The sequence below is a fragment of the Amia ocellicauda genome, chromosome 7 (genome assembly GCF_036373705.1).
Source record: "Amia ocellicauda isolate fAmiCal2 chromosome 7, fAmiCal2.hap1, whole genome shotgun sequence".
In the NCBI taxonomy this organism is placed as follows: Eukaryota; Metazoa; Chordata; class Actinopteri; order Amiiformes; family Amiidae; genus Amia; species Amia ocellicauda.
The window spans coordinates 32,028,444-32,040,867 of record NC_089856.1 but is presented as its reverse complement, the minus strand read 5'-3'; the positions used below and the strand labels follow the sequence as shown (position 1 = coordinate 32,040,867).

Genomic DNA, 12,424 nt, shown 5'->3' with positions numbered 1-12,424 from the left:
AAGCCAATCCAGCTTGTGGGAGGTGCTTCAGGAAGCATGAGGTGAAATCTCTTCAGATTACCTCAACAAATTCACAACTAGAATGCCAAAGGTCTGCAAGGCTGTAATTGCTAAGTTTGAAGGACATAATTATTATTTCAATAAAAAATCATTATTTCTAACCTTGTCAATGACTATATTTCCTATTCAAACTCATTTCATGTATGTTGTCATGGAAAACAATGACATTTCTAAGTGACACCAAACTTTTGAACGGTAGTGTGTATATATATAATATATATAATATTATTATTATTATATATAGTGCTTGGTACAATATGGGAAGGTCGGCACATAAGGGTCCAACTCTCTCATTAGCCCATACCTAGTATAAGGGATACTGAGCATTGTAGTTTTTTTCTGGTTGTTAAGATTGTGGAAACATAATACAGGTTCATTTTTTGTTCCAATTACAAAGGCAAGGATGTATTACTAAAGGCTGCTCATCCGTGTTGCCATTTAGACTGGTTCATGTTCCTGTTTGCATGGTCCTTCTTGCCTTTAGTCCAACATTATTGTTGTAGTGTACATTAAATATTTGTTACAGTTTCTCCAATTTTAAAGGCATGTCTTCCTAGCAATGAATATTCTTTTGGTGCAGTTTTGGTGCAACCTCTTTGATTGCATTTTTTATTGCCGTTCTGTGATCTTTGGATAGTTGTTACTGGTTTACTATAAAGATGTTATTGAATTTACGCAATTTTTCAGCTGATTAATAATTTTGGCAACCGAAAACAAATCTGTTGAAATAGATTGTTTGGCTCTGGGGTATATAAGTTTCTCAAGAATATATACAGGATTTGGATAAGAATCAGACTTTAGCACTAAGATGTTGGGAAATTTCAAGGTTAGAATTATCTATGATAAATAGATTAGGGTTTTTTAAGTTCTGTTTCTGATGCAGTAGACTACATTTACTCTTTTTAATTCATACTTTGCTTAATCAGACCTATTGGTCTATTGGTGGTTTACCATTCTAAAAAAGTTTGTTTACTTAAAGGGTTAAAGGTTTAATTAAATCAATGATTTGTTAACTTCAGGAATTATTGTAGTAAGTGATGTTAATTTCAAGTATAATAATTAATATATTAAGAGGGTAAGAAAATGAATCATACAATATTAGTATTTTTTAAATTGGCATTTTGCATGGTTTTATTCACAAAACAATACAGCGGTTTCTTGTGTCACAGTTTGTTAGTAGATCTCAACCCTATTGAGTTGTTGTGGGAGCAGCTTGACCGTATGGTATATAAGAAGTGCCCATCAAGCCAATCCAGCTTGTGGGAGGTGCTTCAGGAAGCATGGGGTGAAATCTCTTCAGATTACCTCAACAAATTCACAACTAGAATGCCAAAGGTCTGCAAGGCTGTAATTGCTAAGTTTGAAGGACATAATTATTATTTCAATAAAAAATCATTATTTCTAACCTTGTCAATGACTATATTTCCTATTTAAACTCATTTCATGTATGTTGTCATGGAAAACAATGAAATTTCTAAGTGACACCAAACTTTTGAACGGTAGTGTGTGTATATATATATATATATACTCACCTAAAGGATTATTAGGAACACCATACTAATACTGTGTTTGACCCCCTTTCGCCTTCAGAACTGCCTTAATTCTACGTGGCATTGATTCAACAAGGTGCTGAAAGCATTCTTTAGAAATGTTGGCCCATATTGATAGGATAGCATCTTGCAGTTGATGGAGATTTGTGGGATGCACATCCAGGGCACGAAGCTCCCGTTCCACCACATCCCAAAGATGCTCTATTGGGTTGAGATCTAGTGACTGTGGGGGCCAGTTTAGTACAGTGAACTCATTGTCATGTTCAAGAAACCAATTTGAAATGATTCGACCTTTGTGACATGGTGCATTATCCTGCTGGAAGTAGCCATCAGAGGATGGGTACATGGTGGTCATAAAGGGATGGACATGGTCAGAAACAATGCTCAGGTAGGCCGTGGCATTTAAACGATGCCCAATTGGCACTAAGGGGCCTAAAGTGTGCCAAGAAAACATCCCCCACACCATTACACCACCACCACCAGCCTGCACAGTGGTAACAAGGCATGATGGATCCATGTTCTCATTCTGTTTACGCCAAATTCTGACTCTACCATCTGAATGTCTCAACAGAAATCGAGACTCATCAGACCAGGCAACATTTTTCCAGTCTTCAACTGTCCAATTTTGGTGAGCTTGTGCAAATTGTAGCCTCTTTTTCCTATTTGTAGTAGAGATGAGTGGTACCCGGTGGGGTCTTCTGCTGTTGTAGCCCATCCGCCTCAAGGTTGTACGTGTTGTGGCTTCACAAATGCTTTGCTCCATACCTCGGTTGTAACGAGTGGTTATTTCAGTCAAAGTTTCTCTTCTATCAGCTTGAATCAGTCGGCCCATTCTCCTCTGACCTCTAGCATCAACAAGGCATTTTCGCCCACAGGACTGCCGCATACTGGATGTTTTTCCCTTTTCACACCATTCTTTGTAAACCCTAGAAATGGTTGTGCGTGAAAATCCCAGTAACTGAGCAGATTGTGAAATACTCAGACCGGCCCGTCTGGCACCAACAACCATGCCATGCTCAAAATTGCTTAAATCACCTTTCTTTCCCATTCAGACATTCAGTTTGGAGTTCAGGAGATTGTCTTGACCAGGACCACACCCCTAAATGCATTGAAGCAACTGCCATGTGATTGGTTGGTTAGATGATTGCATTAATGAGAAATTGAACAGGTGTTCCTAATAATCCTTTAGGTGAGTGTATATATATATATATATATATATATATATATATATATATTGTGGTAAAGTGCTTGGTACAATATGGGAAGGTCGGCACATAAGGGTCCAACTCTCTCATTAGCCCATACCCAGTATAAGGGATACTGAGCATTGTAGTTTTTTTCTGGTTGTTAAGATTGTGGAAACATAATACAGGTTCCAGGATACAGCTGGCTCCTGCACAGGTAAGTAAATCATCAGGGAAATGCTAAGTACATGTTCCTTATTGGGTGGAGGTTCCTATATTACAAGGAAGTGTTTGGGGGGGATACGTAAGTACTGAGGGATGTATTGGTGCTGGTTGAATGACTTTTGCTTGTATGAGAACCCTGTCCATGTACCAATCTTTACAATGTGACCTATAACATAGTGTTCAAAACCTAAAATAAAGCAACAGGCAAAAGAGAGAAACAGGCCCAGAAATAGGACCACTTAAAGTTCACAGGACAAGGCTGCTTTTGTGCACTATGTATATATGTGTGTGGAAAAAAAAAAAAACATTATTAAGTTCTGCAACTGATTAGTTTGAGTCAACTCTAATTTATCATTAAGTGACCTCATTATATTAATTGTAATGTAGGAAGAAGACTACAATTCCTGGATATACAGTAACACATGGTAAAATATAATTAAGGGTGGACAAGTTGTAGTGTAATCTCATTAAAATTATTCTATTCTCCTTTGGTTGCCATGGTACACAATTCAACTCCTATTGAAAGACAACAGTAAAAAGAGAAATACTAGTAGGGTATATAGTCTGATATACATAATCTCTTTAGCCATGAACAAAAAAGACTTACGTAAGTTTAAGGGATTTGACAAATGTAATCAAAACCATTATATAAAATTTGATACAGTTACTAGGAACAGAGGACACTTGGAAAATTTGTATAATGAAATTAATTGTTGACACTTTTTAAAACATGGTCTGGAGGATATATTGAATAAACTAGCAAGCCATTTGTTAGATGTCCATTCACTAGGATTTTCCCAGTCACAACTTATTAGTTGAAAAACTAATGTGAACAATGCAAGAGAAAAGTTTGGTGATGTAAACAGCTGAAGCACCATGACCATATGCAATATTGGCACTTTTCTTAAACTTACTTTCTCTCTGCTCTGCAACCATTATATCAAAAGATACGGAAATACCCATTTCTACTCTGTTGGGTATTCACAAGACTGAGAGTTTACAGAGTGATTTCCTCTTTTATACAAGGAACAGGTACCGAGCTGCAGTTATGATGTCCATTAATCAGCATTGACAAACATTGCCTTTTTTTTTCTCTCTTGCATGACGGCAATCGTAATGCTCAGATGGCTGTGCTCAAGCTGTGCTTTTGTTAATCCATAACAAATGTCAATACAGAAGGCCGCAGTCATTCATATTGGTGTGATGAGAGAGTGGGGATGTGATGCCTCAGGACATGACATTTCACCCACTCTTTAAAGCAGGTCTGTCAATCACAGCTTTGGTGTATTTTTGTGGACATTTTGTGCATGTTAGGGGAAACATCTTTACAAACGGCAGAATGAGTGTGGATTTGAATGTCGAGAACTGGAGCAATGAGTATGTTCATCTTTGGGATCTCTCAATGTGTTCATGAGGTAACGTTCAAGCGTTCACCTTACAGTATCCATACATAAGGACTTAGGGATTGCCCACACAAAATAATGAAAAAAGCCTCTAGTAGATCTAGTAAATGTTTGCAAAAACGTTCTTGCGCATTTGCTAGATATATATAAACTCATTTTAAAGCAATACCTAATACATGGATTACATCATGAACTGCTCCACGTTGGCAAAACATTCAGTGTAATGAGTGGGTGACCGCCACCCATCTCCTTCAAGACACCGTTTCAATACAAATATAATGTCACACTTATATACAAGGTCGAACATGCTGCATCATCACAGAACCTTTCAGAGACATGTGCAAAAAAAAGGTCTATCTATTCTCCAGTGGGTTCTCAAGTGACCTCACATCCTGCTGCTCACTTCCTCTGACTGCATTAGCAGGCAAGCCAGTTTCAGGCAGTCAAGCGGCTTGCTTGCTTTCCCAGCCAACTTGAACTAGCAATATTGCAGGGTGCCGCGGCCACATTGCCATCTAGGTGGACAGAGTGCGTCTTTCAACACGTCTTTCTTCAAAACCTGGTTCAGCCACAGCATGACTCTCAGGTGATACACGCAGAGTCCCGGTTTAACTGGGTAAGTGTCCATGATTTCCCCTCTTTTTTTGTCTCGGCGCTGCAAGTGTAACAGTCATCAGCCATGCGTCTGCTTATGAATGTACTTATCTGTATGTGTGTGTGTGTGTGTGTGTGTCACGGAAGTGGGGGTTGCATGGTTGTCCTCTCGATGCCACAGTTAGACAAAGGATGTCTAGGTGTCCAAACGACGAACATATTATTATGATCGTTTTGTGACATTCAGACCATTTATGAAGCCCCTCCATACATAGTTTCTTATAGGAGTCTGTTGACAGCCGTAGCCTGTACAGATTAGTGACGGTGTCGGTGGTTTCATCCATAGCTATGTACACTATGTGTTGTCTCCATGTGTCACACATTTACATGCTGAGCTCCTCCGGAAAAGTCAAATTCATTCACCTCCCTCTCTGAGCCTCAGAAACGTGGTGTGCTGCTGCTGCTACGCGTGATTGATGGCAGACGGGTGAAACCTCTTGAAAATGAAAGCGTCTCTGCCATTTTAAATGCTCGTCTTGTTTCCCTGGCTGTTGGCGATTGTGTTGCCTAAAGATATGCTGCTCAGTGTTTTTGTTTTTCTTCAGTATTATTATTTTTGGATGGTACACCGTGTTACACGTCGGTCGACCTACCTGTTCTGTCAACTTACGTCTCTCGGCCTACATGTCAGTTGCAGCTTTCTATAATATGATAACCCCTCCAAATGTTTACAATATATATTAATATATTAATATTCACACATAAAAACGTAAATAAGTGATTATATACTCTTCCCATACCTTTTGTATAATTAAATAAATATATATTTTCTTACAAAATACATGTCGTATAACTGGTATACAGCGTGCTTCTGTGGTACATATAGTCTACGTAAATTCCGGGTGATGTATTCTGCGTGGAGCTATGGTCACGCAGATGTCCGCAGTTCTGCGCGGCTCCACCAATGGGATCGCTGGGATTGTGCAGGTTGCGCTCATCACTGCGGACATCTGCGCTGCAAGAACGCGACCTAGCTTAATCTGCAGCCAAAATTGTGATGTCATGGTAGAAGGCATTGCCATTAACCAATTTAGCAATAGTGTGGTTCTGTTGGCTCTTTAGTAAATGTGCAGACGTGTTAATTTTTTTAAATTTATTATTATTATTATTTTTAGTAAATACATTTTGACCCTGAATCAGATACTTTGTACTTTTAAGTCAAATTTGTACTTTGATTCTACAATAATAAAAACATGAAATTAAGCTGTGCCCCTGCCCTTCCCCAAAGACAACATAAACAGGTGTGCATCACTATTTATAAACCATTCATTATAATTGACGTGTATAGTTGGGTACAGATGCAGTCAAATCAGAATTAATTAGAAAATGTTAAACAGGTGTACCCCACACTAACATTTAGTTTTCTAATTTGTGTTTTATTTATCTGACATTATACAGACCTAATTACATTACATTAAACATTGCTGGTGTCCTTTACAATGAAACTATTTCAACACCCTTGGCAATGTTTCATCTTGTTGTACAATACTTAATCAACGATGTTGTAAGCATTGCAGATGTATGGCTAGGTTATCTGTTTGCATCATGCCATTGATGAAATACTTGCAATATCAGGACTGCAATTTCCTGAAATGGTCTTGGCAATAAAACAAATAAAATGTGAGCAGTATTTATTCCAATTATTATTATTTTATTACTTGAATGCCACTGACTAGTGGTCCCCACATTACACTAGTCTTTACCTGCACAAAGACAATTTGTAATACCTATTAAAGCATGCATCTGAGGTGTTGCATAGTACATGATCAAAAAAATTGTACATCAGTAGGCTCAATCCTGCCCCTCAGCCAACAAATATTATTAATACAACTATTGATGTACAGGCATTGTGCTACAAAAACTTCCAGTGAGCGAGCTGGATCCACAGTTGTCAGGCTCACACCCATCCAGGTATATTGGGTGCATAGCAGTCCTCCTTACTTAGGTCTTATGGTTATTTTAGGTCTACATTGCTTCAGTTTTGTATTAACATCAAGGGTTTTGTGAGTCTCCACCTTTATATTGGCCATAGTGTGACAGGTTTATTAGTTTTATTCCCCCATTTATGTGTGTTTGTGCAGTATGGGATAGTCAATAAGTTCTATCTAATTATAATAGTTTGAGTTTTGGTACAGTTAATTGGTGCTTGTGAATGTTACTTTGTTACTACCATGTGTTCTCCTTTTTCTATATGTGTTATCATCTATAAACTATACATGCACCATGAAGAGGGATCCACATGAGGTTATGAATGTGACAACACGGATTGGCCTAATAAGACTGCCTATACAGCAGATATTGTTATCTTATTACAGGACACATTTTGAGTTGTATCTAAATGGAATAAAAAATAAAATATCAACAACAAGAAAACTGCAAAATGTCGGGGGGAGCCAAGCACCCCGGCCTCTACACTGTTTCACCTGCTTTGATGCAAATATTGGAAACAAATCTTTCCAAAGTTGATCTTCACACTTCTGATGTTAGAGTTTTCAGATTTTAATTAAATAGTAACATATCAGGAGTGTCAACCATTGATGTTAGTATTGGAGTTTGATTATTTTAAATGAAAAGTTTCTGCTTTGATTTTCCTTATTCTCAGTCATGTTGCTAGTGTCCTACAGGACCATGCTGGGAGCCAGACCCGGGGGTATTTATATGAACAGAAGTAAGGGCTTCAAACTCCACATCCTGAATTGACAACAGAAATGGCCTGCTTCACCATCTTGCTCTAAACACCTTTTAGTTACCAGATTTTACACAAGGATATTTTTGTACACGTGTGGGTTCACTGAAACCTGCTTGTATAACTGTTAATGTCTTCATTTCAATTCAGACAATCTTCTCCTCTAAGTACATAATAGAAGAAAAGAGTTCAGTACATTTACTTTAAGCTGGTGCTAATACCCTGTGCAGTCTATCCATAAAAATACATTTAATTGCTATAGTTAACTAGGTAACTCTTAACTGGTAGTTTTGCTTTAAAATATACCAAGCAAGAAAACAAAACAAAAACAAATTTTTATTTTTATTTCCATTAATAAACTATAGTTGGGACAAGCGATCTAGAATGAAATTACATTTTGAGGGTGTTTAGAATAATACTTTTTGGAATAGATTATATTTAATATCATTCCAAAACTATTAATGTGTTATTTCTTTATTTAGCTGGTATACTCTGCATGAAACAGTTTTCAAAGCAGGACATAATGGGCCCAGATTAGCACTAATCTTGAACTACCCAATGTTTTCTGTAGATTTGTGTAAGACTAGTGGTAATCAAAGTCAGTGAAACCAGCTGTAGGTATATTAGATGATCGTCTGAACTTGCACATTCACCTAGGAGGAGGGAACCTGTTTCCCTCTGAAATTTACTAGAAACAAATGTCTGCAATTTGTCACAGGTTTTTAAAGCATACTGCTGCATCTTGACATCCATGTTATGAAGTGACATCAGAAGATTAAATCGGTTGTTGACATTGTTAAGCCAAGCTCTTCATATGATTTTTTTTTTTTCTTGTAATCTTAGAAAAGAGCTGCTGGAGCTTACATGGATTATAAAATAGCTTCTACTGGTTGAATCCTCAACATAAAAGCTTTTGAAGAACTCTTCTGTAAGCCTCATCAGGAACCCCATTTGATTATTAAAAGTGGCAGAGGGTTTTCTGAAGGGGCCAGTATCAAAGTGTCTGTGTGATATAGTCGATCACAATGTTTTCACAGCTGCAGACCTGCTATTTGATATTTGTCCATGTCAGATATTCTCATTTAAGTTTTATGGAGCACATTTTGTCTCACTGACTTCAGCACAGTATGTTCATCATGGTATGATCTTTGAAATCATTGCATTGAAATGAGTCTTTAGCCTAGATGAAATCATAAATTCATCACACACACAAATAGTACATTCCAAATGTGTGACTGGATGCCAGCTTTATTTCTAGAAGTTTCTCACATCGACATGAGAAGGTGAGATTTTGTGAAGGACTGATTGTGGAATTTATGACAGGTAGGTGCATCACAGTTGATTTAATCCAGGTTTATGAGAAAAAGTAGGTTTTATAGCAGCCTTTCTTTCTAAAGTTGCTTCTAATGTGTTTTGTGTGTGTGTGTGTGTGTGTGTGTAACTAAAGAATGGTATCTTAGTGGACAACTGCCGAACAAACCTAAGATGGTAAACAATGCTTATTTCCACTGGGATTTGGACTGAGAGTTTACACAGCCATAGGAGAAGGGCACAGTATTGCAGTAATACAGGAAATAATGGTGGGGGAATAAAATTATTAATCAGGGATGTACAGTTTCCATACATACTGTGCCAACATAGCCCATATAGCTTAGTGAAAACTAGTATTTAAATACTTGGGTGTTGCTAGGGTTATAATTATGTTTAAAGCAATATCAAATGATCCAACGCATTACAGTCATATGTTGTACCTAGTCTTATATTCATGAAAGGGAGTAAGGAGCAAATTACCATCCAGCTGATGAGATGCTATCCATTTAAGAAGTTGGCTATGGTATTTGAGAAATGCAGCCTTTAAACAAACTCATACAGAAGCTCCTATTGCGAAAGTACAGAGAAAATGTACAGGTTTGTCTTTGTCTACTGGTCATTATAGGAGAACAAATGATGAGTAGGAAACAGGCCATTTGAAAACAATAGATATACACTTATGTAATTAGTTATTTATTTTTACTCTTGACTTCAATTATTTTTTTGCTTCAGCTTGTCATTACAGTTGCACGTGCTTTCTTGTATTCTGTTTTCTTAGAAGCCTGTCCTAAGACCGCTTGTTTCATGTTTAGTACTTTTAGGTGTTACATTTTGTACACTTTCTCTGAATACCTCATATTCTGAACTTAGTGCATTATGTTATTCTTTTTGTTAATGGCATCTACCCATTAAGTTGTTTTTAGTGTCTTAATGTATATTTGTTTATGGTTAAAAATCCTTAACTGAGGGGTGTATTTGGGGGGGAATACAAGAACAGGCTAATTTGTTCTGAAGATGGTTCCTCTGTGTGTCCTGGCTATCTCACAAGAGCGGCTCATTGAGGTAAACAGTTTGCCTCAGCCAGGCACTGAGACTTGACAGTGCCTCTAGGACATATGCAAGAAAAATGCTGCAAATGTATCCACCATCCTGAAATTCAATAGGAACCAGTGTCTGCATAAATCCCAGATTGCTGAGAAATGACGCAGCAGCTAAGTCTGCTCGGAAAGAATTGGGGTTATTCCAGGAGCTATCCAATCAGTCCGCAGACTCTCCTGAGTCTAGTTCTTCAAGAGATTATTAGCTGGATGGCATCCAAACAATGGTGCTTAAAGGCAAAGTTTAGATCTGCGTTTTCCTGTTTTGTTTGTACTTGCTGCACTTCCTATTACATGTACTCTGCTCCATTTAAGGTGGTTGTTTTGTCTTCGATAGTTTTGCAAGCTAACCAATCCATCCGCTTTGGCGTCTTCAAAGAGTTTTAAAGGCTGACTGAGATGAAATGTGATCACAAAGTATCAGGATTACAGAGCATACTTTTCCCCATCATGGTTGAAATTCCAGTTTCTTCCTCCTTCAAACTACAGGAAAGTCACTTTTGTACTGTCTCTGTCTGAAATTAGAATATCAAGTTAACAGTAGCTCCATGTTGCAGCCTTTGTGTGGGCATGATAGGAGCGATGCATGAATGAGATGTCGAGAGAAATAGGTGTGGCTGTGGTCCTACCATTGCCACACAGTTTTGTATACCTAGCTGAGACCAATTATCGCCTAATTTGACCCCTTGTACCCATTGTTTGTCTTAAGCAGGTGATGAGTTAAAGAGGCCTACTGTGGCAAGGCTGCTGAACTGTGGCCCTTGAGGAGCACAATAAGCCCTCCCTGCCCAAGAAAGCTTCTCTAATAGCAGATTAGCCTCCTTGTGTCAGTATCCCTTTCAGTGCAGCCATTACTCTTTATTTGTTGATGGAGTGTTTGAACCTGATAATGACAGTGTTAAACTAATAATTGTCTACGGTTGGTCTTTGCAGTACTACAAACATTTTCTGAATATGAGCAGATCACAAACATTTATTCGAGACTTTTTCTTAATGTTTTTTTTTTTTCCCTTCATTTTGATACATTTACACATTCAAATCCTATGATTATTAATGTTTACCACAGTGGGGTCAGAATCCTGGAACATGTGATTCATATTTATAAGTAACTTTTAACTAGACCAGGGGTAGTTAATTATTTTGTGTCAGGGTCCAAATTTCTTGGTCAAGGTATAGTCAAGGTCCGCACATCAGAGGAGCGGGGGGGGGGGGGGGGGTGTCACACCGTCAAATAACCCTTTCCAACACAGACACACACACACACACACACACACACAATTCTGTGAATTAGTAACATACCCCATTGCTTATATTTAGTACATTCATTTGACAAAGTACAAAAATAAAACGTTTATATACATGTAAATATTAGTATTAAAACAGTTTCAGACCACTTTTAATTTGTTAAAGAATATTGTAGGCATATAGAAAAACATAATAGACACTTTCAATCATTTTGTGTCTTATTAGATTCAAGTCTTTAGCATTTTCCCCTTTGTCCCACTGTGCACTGCACACAATTTATTATGAAAATGAGGGCAGAGAGGATGACATAATTTAGGGTGGGGGCTCTGGGGGTACAACCCCAGAAGATTTTGACAAATGGAGACCTGAAATGTGCGATTCTGAGTCATTTCGAAGTTGTAAAACTTAGCTCAAAATCTCCATGAAATCCGGCAGATTTGGACTCAAACATATCTTTGCTTCACAACCACATATCACCAGAGAAAAATCACACATCAGCCGATATTGTGCAGCTAACTAGATGCGGTTCCTGGTGCTTTTGAATCACAGATCTATGTCGGTGGGTCTCTGTAATTGAAGCAGGTGAGGATGCACAACTCTCAATTTGTGTGCTGCTAGAAATATGCGTCTTCTTTGGAAATCAGCTCTTTCCGCTGCTGATGTTGGAGTTCCTAGGTGAACACAAGCTATGGCACCGTGACTCTTGCCCCAGTCGAGACCGTCTATAAAAACTCCCAAACCGGGAATCTGCGAGCAATCAGCTCTCTGAACACAGGCTCTATAGGACATGCCAAATTAATACGCCACACTCTATCGGCTAATAACCAGGAAGGGCTATTACTAGGTTCCACACAATAACAAGCACTGAGTGCATCAAACCTCCGTAACAACACATAAATAAATAAATAAAATCATGATAATAAGTTAATTAAAATTATTCTCGCGGTCCAGTCATAAGCATCTGGCGGTCCGGATTTGGCCCGCGGTCTGCCTGTTGACTAACCCTGAA

The 12,424-nt window shown here is 38.1% G+C and overlaps 1 protein-coding gene across 4 annotated transcripts in view; it reads left to right on the top strand.

Moving 5' to 3' along the window:
* Positions 1 to 4,832: 4,832 nt before the first annotated feature.
* The window catches only part of atp13a3 (ATPase 13A3), a 41,997-nt gene continuing 34,405 nt past the window's right edge, over positions 4,833 to 12,424 (top strand). For all 4 annotated transcript variants that reach the window (XM_066709214.1, XM_066709212.1, XM_066709215.1 and 1 more), the window contains exon 1: positions 4,833 to 5,038. The gene's annotated coding sequence lies outside the window, so the exon portion shown is untranslated. The remainder of the gene's footprint in view (positions 5,039 to 12,424) is intronic.